Source organism: Triticum aestivum, chromosome 3B, assembly GCF_018294505.1.
Source record: "Triticum aestivum cultivar Chinese Spring chromosome 3B, IWGSC CS RefSeq v2.1, whole genome shotgun sequence".
In the NCBI taxonomy this organism is placed as follows: domain Eukaryota; kingdom Viridiplantae; phylum Streptophyta; class Magnoliopsida; order Poales; family Poaceae; genus Triticum; species Triticum aestivum.
The window spans coordinates 786,094,564-786,104,583 of record NC_057801.1 but is presented as its reverse complement, the minus strand read 5'-3'; the positions used below and the strand labels follow the sequence as shown (position 1 = coordinate 786,104,583).

The following is a 10,020-nucleotide window of genomic DNA, read 5'->3' as shown; positions in this document are numbered from 1 at the left end:
GCGAGGTATATATATTTATATAAACAGGTATCTGGTGATCATCACATGTTTTAAATGACTTGAAGATATATTAACGAATCGATCTTTGTTCTTTCAGCCATCCGGATCGAGCAAATCTTCAGGCAAAAGGACGAAACGAGGCCCGAACAAAAAGTTGAAGGAGGGCGTAAAGTACAATATCGAGGCAGTCAGACCTAATGGCGAACCATTAGCGCCTAAGAAGATTGCGGACAAGTTCGTTCGTCAGTGCGGAGTTCTTGTGAAGGACCAACTCCCGATCTCCCTTCAAGAATGGAGAGAGCCAGCAAAAGACAAAATACAAAAAGGCAAAGAGGACGCTGCTCCACGTCCAGATGTTACTTTTGTCGACAAGAATCAAAAAGATCTCCTTTGGGATACTCTCATGGAACATTTCACCCTACCAGATCATTTCACAGAAGCAGATGTGCAGAAAGTCAAGGACGCTGCTCTTAGGAAGATGGCGGTTGCATTCAAGAACCACAAGAATCGTGAATGGGACAAGTACGTCAAGGGAGGAAGGAAGACTCCAGTATTCGAGGGAACACTAGAGAACCAACGTGCTCATTGGGACGATTTCGTGAAATTCAAGGATTCGGAATTAGCTAAGGAATGGTCGAGAATAAACAAGAAGAATGCCGAAAAAAGGATAAGTTCCATAAGCTGGGGCCAGGTGGCTATGCGGTGGCAATGCCTAAGTGGGATAAGTCTGAGAAAGAGATGGAGGATGCAGGTGCCACTCCGGTTACTAAGAGCTGGCCCCCCAGGGTCAGGACTTGGTTCTATGCGCATGGGGGGAGTTGGACCCGAAGACAGGCAATGTTTCGACGAGGGCAAGTCTGAAGGGAGCCGACGATGCGATACTTGTTGCAATAGAAGAGGCACGATCGGGGGTGTTCCAGCCCAACAGAGAGAACGACGAGCTTACGCGTGCCCTGGGAAATCCTGGACACCCAGGAAGAACACGAGGCAAGGGCGCTATTCCGTGGTATGAGGGGTTTTCAGACTGGAACACCGACTACAGAACCCGTGCGAGAAAGAAGATTGCGGAGGAGAAGAAGAGGAAGATGGAGGAGGAGCAGAGGAAGCGGGACTATGAACGCCTTCAAGGCCTAGAAGCAAGTCAAGCGGAATTGGTAGTCAAATTCCAGCGGCAGCAAGAGCAGATCGACTCACTTACCCAGCAAAGGGGGTCTCAGCAGCTGCAGCAGCTAGTGAATGATCCAGCATTGGATAGCACCGCCCCATCCATGCCGAGAAGCAGCGTGGGTTCCGCTCCGGACGACGCAATACTGGGTAGATACCCCATGGATGACATCACGGAGAACACTAGCTGCGAGCTACACGTCAAAATGAAGAACATATCCATGAAGGTGGCGGACGCCGTTGCTTTTACAAATCCCCCCGAGGCAACCTTCCATTGCAACCTGATTCCAGCGGGCTATACTCGTGTCTTGGTTGATGAGGTGGTGGACCCATATTCGGAGCTAGAGCTTGACTATCCTGGAGGTGATGACGAGCGCTTTCTCGGAGACACCAAACATCGTATCATCCTATGTAAAAAGGATTGCATCATCTTTCGAAGGCCACCGACACCGTGTCAGCCGACTCCTCGTCGAAGTCCGCCACCGAGTCAGCAGTCTCCCGCTCCTGCAAGTCCACCAAGTCCGGCAAAGTGTCAGGCCACTCCTCCTCCAAGTCCAGCAAAGTGTCAGACCACTCCTCCTCCTCCAAGTCCGCCACAGCGTCAGACGTCCACTCCTCCTCCAAGTCCGGCACAACCTCAGGCCACTCCTCCTCCAAGTCCGGCACAGCTTCAGGCGGCCACTCCTCCTCGTCCAACTCAGCCCCGTCAGCCGTCTTCGCCGCCTCAGCAATCACAGAAGAGACACCCCGCAGCTATGGTGCGTAGCGGTACGAGTCGAGGTAGTACAGGAAGTACAGGCGGAGGCAAGCGATATAAATATGGTCCAAGCCTCACGCCTCTTCCGCAGAGGGCTTATGACAGGTCCGAGGAGGAAATCGCAACCATATCGAAGTCCGAGGTGGAAGCCCATTTTGCACCGAAACCGCCACCGCCGCCAAGGGAGAAAGTGCCTGAGAAAACAATTGACCACTTCATTCGTATGGCTCAACCACCAGCTCCCAAGCCTGTTGACACAGACTATGAGCGCCACATCAGGAAGTTAAATAGAGCACGTCTACATAAGGAGGCGAGCTCGGGATCGAGCAAACAAGAAGCAGCTGTCAAAAAATGCGGGAAAACCATTCCCCAGCTGGGAGAACAGGCGGCGCAATCAATCCCCTCGCTTGTTGTGCCAACAACACGTGAGAGTACGCGCGCCCAATATTATTGTGGGCAAACAGTTTACGTTCCTGAGGTGGGCAATGTGGTAATAATGGAGGAGCATATAATGCAGGCTGAAGTTCTCAAAATCACTGTTGGACAACTCCTCGAGATCGAGCCCATGCCTGTGCTTAGAGTGGATGAAATAAAACGGAAATATGTCCGGGGCCAACCTTTGGTCGAGCCAGACAAGGTCAAGAACCTCCCAACGAGAATGTATGAATTGCATCAATGGTACATGAACAATACCAAGATTTCCGATCGATTGTCCCTCATGGTGAATGTCAAGGAGGAGCATTACTACCATGAGAAAGCTGTGTCCGTTGAGTATTCTGAACTGTTTCAGTTATACAATCAAGACGCACTCGACAAATCTATCGTCAGTTGCTATTGTCTGTAAGTGATTTCTTTCTGTAATTTAAGTCTCAAGCTAGTTGTAGTGATCCTTTTGATCAATCATTACCTGTAATTATCCTCACTATATTCTTTTCTATGGTATTATATGCAAGATGAAGATGTATGAAATAAGAAAAGGTGGACGCTATGGCATTGGGTTCATTGACCCAAACACTGTTAATGAATACACATGGAAAATAGATGCACGTCATCAAAAGGCCGTAGAGGACAGCATGCTAGAGTTCTTGAAGCGACTCAAATACAATGAAGATATACTACTTCCTTACAACTTCCAGTGAGTCACACAGTCTTGTACTACAAATTCTCAGTTTTTGCCTACTAACTAGCTACATGTTTTTGCTTACATATGCCCGCTTAATTAAGACATGCAAACGTGTGTGCATGCAGATATCACTGGGTCTTGTGTATCATTAAAGTTGACGCCGGAACAGTTGAAATACTGGACTCGCTACTCAAAGAAAAAACTGACTATAACATCTTGTTTGGGATAGTCAACAGGTAATTTCAATCATAATTAACTATATATCTCGGCCTATTTAGTTCGTCATTTCATGATATGAACTATTTAATAACCCCTTTATTCATTTTCTTTGTCGGCGGGCAGGGCTTGGGCAAGGTTCATCAGCGTCACGGAAGGCGAATGGAAAGAAAAGCTTAAATGGGGAAGACCCAAGGTAAGTAATTAAGTAGTACTAGCTAGCTAGCTAGCTGCCATCTCTTTAATTATCATGCTTGATTAATTATTATCTGATCAAATTCCATTCTCGTAAAGGCCCTGAAGCAGGCGTAGGGGACTAATCTGTGTGCATTCTGCGTTTGCCAGAACATTCGCATGATGGCGTCCGAAAGGAGCAGATCTCAAAGATAGGAATGGGTACGCTTGTCAAAACACTATTCACAATTTTTACACCATTATCGATATCTAGTCACACAACTAATACACACGCATATTGATCTCCTTCTTAACAGTCCAGAGAGGTGCGGGAGAAGCTCCTAGAAACGGAGCGCGTAGAAGCACTTCAAGAGGAAATAGCGGGATTTTTGCTCGACCAGGTCATAAATCCGAAGGGAGAATACTATTACCTGCTACCGCCCTCATGAAAACCACTTTCAATTGTCATCGTGCTCCGAAGGCACCAATTAGGCTAATGCCACTGGCTCCGAAGGCAACATGCATATGTAGGAGAAATTGTATATAGCTATACATGTGTGTATGTGTGAATTAATTAATATGATGGTTTGTGAGACATTGATGATATATATATATGCATGATTGGTTCTACTAGAAATTCTATATATATATATATATATATATATATATATGCATAACGTGTACAATGTGTAGTATCGTAAAATACCAGCAAACGAAAAAGAATTAAAATGGAAACACAAAATTAAATGAAAAAGAAATCATAAAACCAAAAAAAACCCAAACCTTATAGTACCGGTTGGTCTTACCAACCGGTACTAAATGGCTCCAGGCCCCTGGAGCTGGCTCGTGCCACGTGGTTTCTCTTTAGCACCGGTTCGTGCTGAACCGGTACTAAAAGGGGGGGGGGGCTTTAGTGCCCACATTTTAGTGCCGGTTATGAAACCGGCACTAAAGGGCCTTACGAACCGGTGCTATTGCCCGGTTCTGCGCTAGTGATTTGGGATATGATTTGGAAGGCGAAGGTCCCTCCAAAAATTAGAATCTTTGGATGGCGCGTTGCAACAAATACACTGGCTACGAAAAAGAACAAGTGGAAGAGGACTCTGGAGGTGGATGCTACTTGTGACATTTGCGGGTGTGAAGATGAGGATGAATTCCATGCGGTGGTTGCTTGCACCAAGAGTGTTGCTCTAAGACATGAAATGAGGAAGGAGTGGACACTGCCACCTGAATGTGCCTTCAAATATACAGGCCCTGACTGGCTGCAGTTACTCTTGGATAAAAGTTCAGAGGACATGCGAGCGCGAGTGCTGATGCTACTATGGAGAGGATGGCACCTGCGCGACAATTGCATCCGTGGAAAAGGAGACGAGAGTATCAGACAATCTTCTCTCTTTCTCCTGAAGTATGAGGAAGACTTTCAGCTTGCCAATGCATCGCCTGCAGCCTTGCAGACGGATAAAGCCGTGTGGGCAGTATCCAGCTCTGAGACGAGTCGGACAGAACAGGCAGCGTCGAGATGGGTTGATCCGCCGCAAGGGTTAATAAAAATTAACTCCGACGCCGCGCTCCGGCCGGAAAGTGGACATTGCTGGGCGGGAGCAGTTGCAAGGGACTACTGAGGACATGTAGTTGTGTCCAGTGAAATGATTTTCGGTTTGTGTTTTTTTTCGTCCTTGGCCGAAATGGCTGAATTTCGGGAATTTCAAAAAATTCGGCAAAATCTCGGACGAAATTGCAAAATCAAAATTTGAAAATTTGGCCAAAATTTAACCGAAATTTGGCCGAAATTCGGCCGAAATTTGAACAAAACTTTAAATAAAATAGAGCAAAACATATCAGCACAACAACCATCAGGAGAGATCTTATAAACTTTAGCAAATAAGCTCTAGGGATTAAGAAAATTGAATCTGCCCAACATAACAGGCACACGTTAGCTATAATGTTGCCTCCAACATAACAGTTAACAATCCAACATAGCAGACACACATTAGTTATAAAATTGCCTCCAACATAACCCTTAACAGTCCAACATAACAGGCACACATTAGTTATAAAGTTGCCTCTGACATAAACCCTTAACCGTCCAGCATCAGTTCAACCATCACAGCATAGTTCAAAGTTTAAATAGTCCAGTACAGCCAAAAGACAACCATCAGCTTATTTGAAGCATCAGCTCCAAGCTTCCCAACATCCAAAAGCTTCTTGATATCCTTTGCTCACGTGCCATTTCTGGTTTGGAGAAAACAGAGGAAGGGTCATGATACAGAGTGCATACATCTAAGTAACTAGCAGTTCCAAGTAGCAACTAAAATACTGTGTTAAGTAGCAATTAGAACAACACTAATAAGTGATTGGTAGCAACTAGAACATCACTGGTATGTGATAAGTAGCAATTATAGCAACAATACAAGAAGATAAGTATCAATTACAGCATTGCAAAGTTATTGTCTTTAAGTCCTGCATTGCAAGGTTACAAAAATCAGTTTAATTGAACCTAGCAAATAAAGATCATGGTTCCAATAGCATCGTGTGACCAAGCAAAGCATAGTAATACCTTTCCAAGGTCTTTGGGAACCACTTCCATTTGCATCCTGGTCGCCGCTGCCACTCCTATTTGCAGTTCCATTACCTGAAAATCACATGACAAAAGAACGACGGTCAGTTATAAAGAGTAGACAGCTAAGAAAGCAAACCTTTCTTACTAGGGTGTCCTGATATGAATGAGGAACAAAAACAGTACAGACAGATTATCTAGTTTAGATACTAAGGAATAAATAATTTATATACAAGCTGATGCTCTAGTACCGCTGGACATTGAAATTAATCAGTGGTCAACAACTACTTAGTTAAATACACAAACACAACTGAAGTTTATATTGGACGCGTTGTAGATCTAAATAAATGATCGATTCAAACATGGGATGCTTCTGCAAATATACAAGCCAGTGGTTGGATGTGATAATAAAAGCTTTAATTTTGTGCACAAGCCACTGGTTGTAACCACTTTTCTATTACCAGATCGTGGGCAACCTTTCTGACTACCAAATGCATGTACGTTTCAGATTATATACCAAGTCAAAACATTGTCAGAATCCTTGGTGACTACAAGATGCATGTGTATTTCAGATTAATGATGCCACTACTCTGTTCAAATCATCAAGACTGAGTTTTTCTTACCCCTGTATGATATTGCAGCCTCTCATTCATCTAAAGAAGCACAAGTACTGAAACTGCATCTACGTACTGAAACTGAAACTGCATCTACGTACTTGATTGAGATGTATACGCATCAAGAAAGCTTGTACCTTCCCAAACAAGAGGACGCCCTCCATGCTGCTGTCGCTGCCCCGTGCTACTGCCTTCATGGTTGGCTCGTGCACCATCAGCTTCGTTGCCGCAGCCGCCGAGCGCCATGCCCTTGTCTTGGAGCAGCGAATGGCACGAACTGGATGGGGTGGAGGCGAGGAGATGTGGAGGAAGGCGGGAGGCTAGTGAGCGCGTTGGCCGGACGCCGGAGAAGCTACGCTGGTGAGGATGTGTTCTGTGCGCAGCGGCGGCGCCGCCCACAGGAGGAGCGAGAGGAAAAACAGCGATTCTAGGGTTGGGACATTTGCGTTCGTGCTTTTATATGAGCAGAAGCGTAACATGAAAGCCCTAGAAGCTGGGCCGGGCAAATAAATTCAAACTGGGCCAAATAATTCGGACGAAAGGCCCATATACCGGGCCCAGGCGAGATGGCCGAAATTCGGCCGAAATTTAGTTTTTTCGGCCGAAAATCAAAACGCTGGTTGTGTCAGTTTGCGAGCCGATTGGTACCACAGGGAGTGTGGAGGAAGCTGAGGCTAGGGCCGCTTTGGTAGGACTGAGAGCTCTCGCAGAGTTATACAGAGGGCCTGCTAGAGATGGACTGCATGGCGATAGTGAAGGACCTAAACAGAGACACCCAGAGCCTATCACCATGGCATGGAGTACTCCGAGACACGCTGGATATCTTGGCGTCCTTCTCTTCATTCAGTATCTGTCATGTGAGCAGAAAGTGCAACACCCTTGCTCATGAGCTGACTGTGGAAGCAAGACAGCACGGCAAGCTTCGGCTCATCGCAAGAGTCCCGGATAGACTGATGCATGTGATGCAGAATGAATGTACTCATACCACTTGAGTTTTCCCATACTCGAGTCTCTCAAAAAAAAAAGATCTTGTGTGATCGATAGTAGCGAGCACACAAATTGACTTAGTTTGTGCCCTGCGCTGGGTGAACTAGCCATTTGTCCTCATGTCTGGCTGACTGTTTTGTTTGTTACAGGAAGAAACTATGTTTAAGTACAGCCTGCTCAACGGCGTGGTGCATATATACTAGCTTTCACGCCTGCATGCAAAACAAACTCACGCTTTTTTTGGGATATATATACGACCAATATTTTTCTTGATTGCAGTCAGTTAATTAATATTATATGCTTCAATTAATGAAGTGACTGTGAAAGGGGATCTAGCTCAATTAGTAGAGCGGGGTTCGATTCCTCGCATCTCCAAATTGATTTTTATAGCTGTTTTCCCTCCTTTTTTAAGGTGGTGTCACTGTTTTTTCCAGCTAAATTTAATCATCCGTCAACAAGAAAAAAGGGCTATGCGATTGAGCATGGGCTGATTCGTCGGCCCATGATTCGGCAGAACCAGCAGGGGTAGACCCAGTATCGCCAACTAAAGTGAGACAGTCAGTTTGTCTCAAAAAAAAGTGAGACAGTCAGCAAGTGGAGCCTGCGGCCTTTTGTCATTCCACTTTTTTTCTTTTTCTTTTTGCCAGGCCTCAAGGTTCTGTCCAAGACAATAGTAGCAGCAGTGGACTGATAGCTTCGCTCAATAAAAAAAAAGGGACATTTACATCTATGCCCTTAACTCGAACCCACTACTCAGTTTTGCACTTAATTTTTAGGTATGCTCAGTTTTGCCCCTCCGCCGTTAGTGTCACTTATAGAAATGCTCTTTTGCGCCGTTACCGTCTGGTCAAAGGACTTTGACCACCTAGAAAAAAATAGCAAAAAAAATCAAAAAAATCTGAAATTTGGTGGGATCGAAGATAGTCATGTCCGCAAGGCGCGTGCAAATTTGTGTGCCGTTCAGACACCCTGGGAGCTCGTGGCAAAGGAAATCATAAATTTTGTACGCATGTGAACAGTAAATTCGAAAAAATAGAAAAAAAATCAAAAAAATATGAAATTTTGGAGAACTGAAGATACTTAGGTGCACAAGATGTGTGCATATTTTTGTTGTGTTTGGACATCGTAGGAGCTCGCGGAGAAAAAAAATAAAGTTTAGCTCCTACGAGCTCCTACGGGCTCCTACGATGTCCAAACACAACAAAAATGTGCACACATCTTGTGCACCTAAGTATCTTCAATTCCCCAAAATTTCGTATTTTTTTGATTTTTTTTCTATTATTTCGAATTTACTGTTCACATGCATAGAAAATTTATGATTTCCTTTGCCACGAGCTCCCAGGGTGTCCGAACGGCACACAAATTTGCACGCGCCTTGCGGACATGACTATCTTCGATTCCACAAAAATTCAGATTTTTTTGATTTTTTTGCTATTTTTTTTCGGGTGGTCAAAGTCCTTTGACCAGACGGTAACGGCGCAAAAGGGCATTTCTATCAGTGATACTAACGGCGGAGGGGCAAAACTGAGCATACCTAAAAATTAGGGGCAAAACTGAGTAGTGGGTTCGAGTTAGGGGCAGAACTGGAATTGGCCCTAAAAAAAGCAGTGAACTGATAGTACCAAAACTTTCCCCTGCTACAGTAACTTCAACAAAAACTTTGGGCGATTTGCCCCGCGACAGGCGTCATGCTGCTTTCTCTTTCTCCTGATTCTGTCTTCTGTTCCATATCCTTCCCTGATCTGATCTTAGTTTCTAGCTTCCTCCATGCTCTCTCTTGTCTCTGGTGTAATAAAAAGAAACGAAGGCTGGAAGTCAATTCACTGTGCCCGATCTGCAGCTCGGGTGATGACCATACGTTTTGTATGTGCACAAACGCAAGAACTCTACGGCGGGCCACTACCTGATGCATCCACTGTCACTAGTAGAAAAAGGCTCATTTGTCCCGGTTCCTGAACCGGGACTAAAGGGTCGGTACTAAAGCATAATACCTTTAGTCCTGGTTCGCCTACGAACCGGGACAGATGGGGCACCAAGTGGCCGCTGTGGGTTGCTCAGGCAGGAGGGCCTTTTGTCCCAGTTGATAGCACCAACCTGGACCAAAACGCATCCACGCGTTAGCAGTTCAGGGGCTGGGGTATTTGGTTTTTTTAAAGGGGGGGGGCTTGGGGGTTTTAGGGTTTTTGTAGGGTTAATTTAGGGGTTTCATATATTGTGTTAGCTAGCTAATAGAGAGAAGTGTCCTCTCTTATCTCCGTGCTTGGTCGACGCTACGTACTATACGTATAGAGAGGACTCGACACGCAAGCTAGCTAGTAAGCAAATAAAGGAAATCGTTAAGTACAGAAGATCGCCATTAACATATACAGAGAGAAGCTGTCAAGACCCCGATCCTAAGTTACACCGATTGAGCATGTTACACATCATA

General features: G+C 45.2%; 1 long non-coding RNA gene across 2 annotated transcripts; it reads right to left on the bottom strand.

The window, feature by feature from the left end:
- Positions 1–5,411: 5,411 nt before the first annotated feature.
- On the bottom strand, positions 5,412–7,046 carry LOC123072414 (uncharacterized). Of its 2 annotated transcripts, XR_006435115.1 has the most exons (4): positions 6,743–7,046; positions 5,992–6,066; positions 5,867–5,894; positions 5,412–5,666 (listed from the first exon to the last, which is right to left on the bottom strand). It is a non-coding gene; the product is annotated as an uncharacterized lncRNA (long non-coding RNA). The 2 variants fall into 2 exon arrangements; XR_006435114.1 differs by lacking the exon at positions 5,867–5,894.
- Between the last annotated feature and the right edge of the window lie 2,974 nt (positions 7,047–10,020).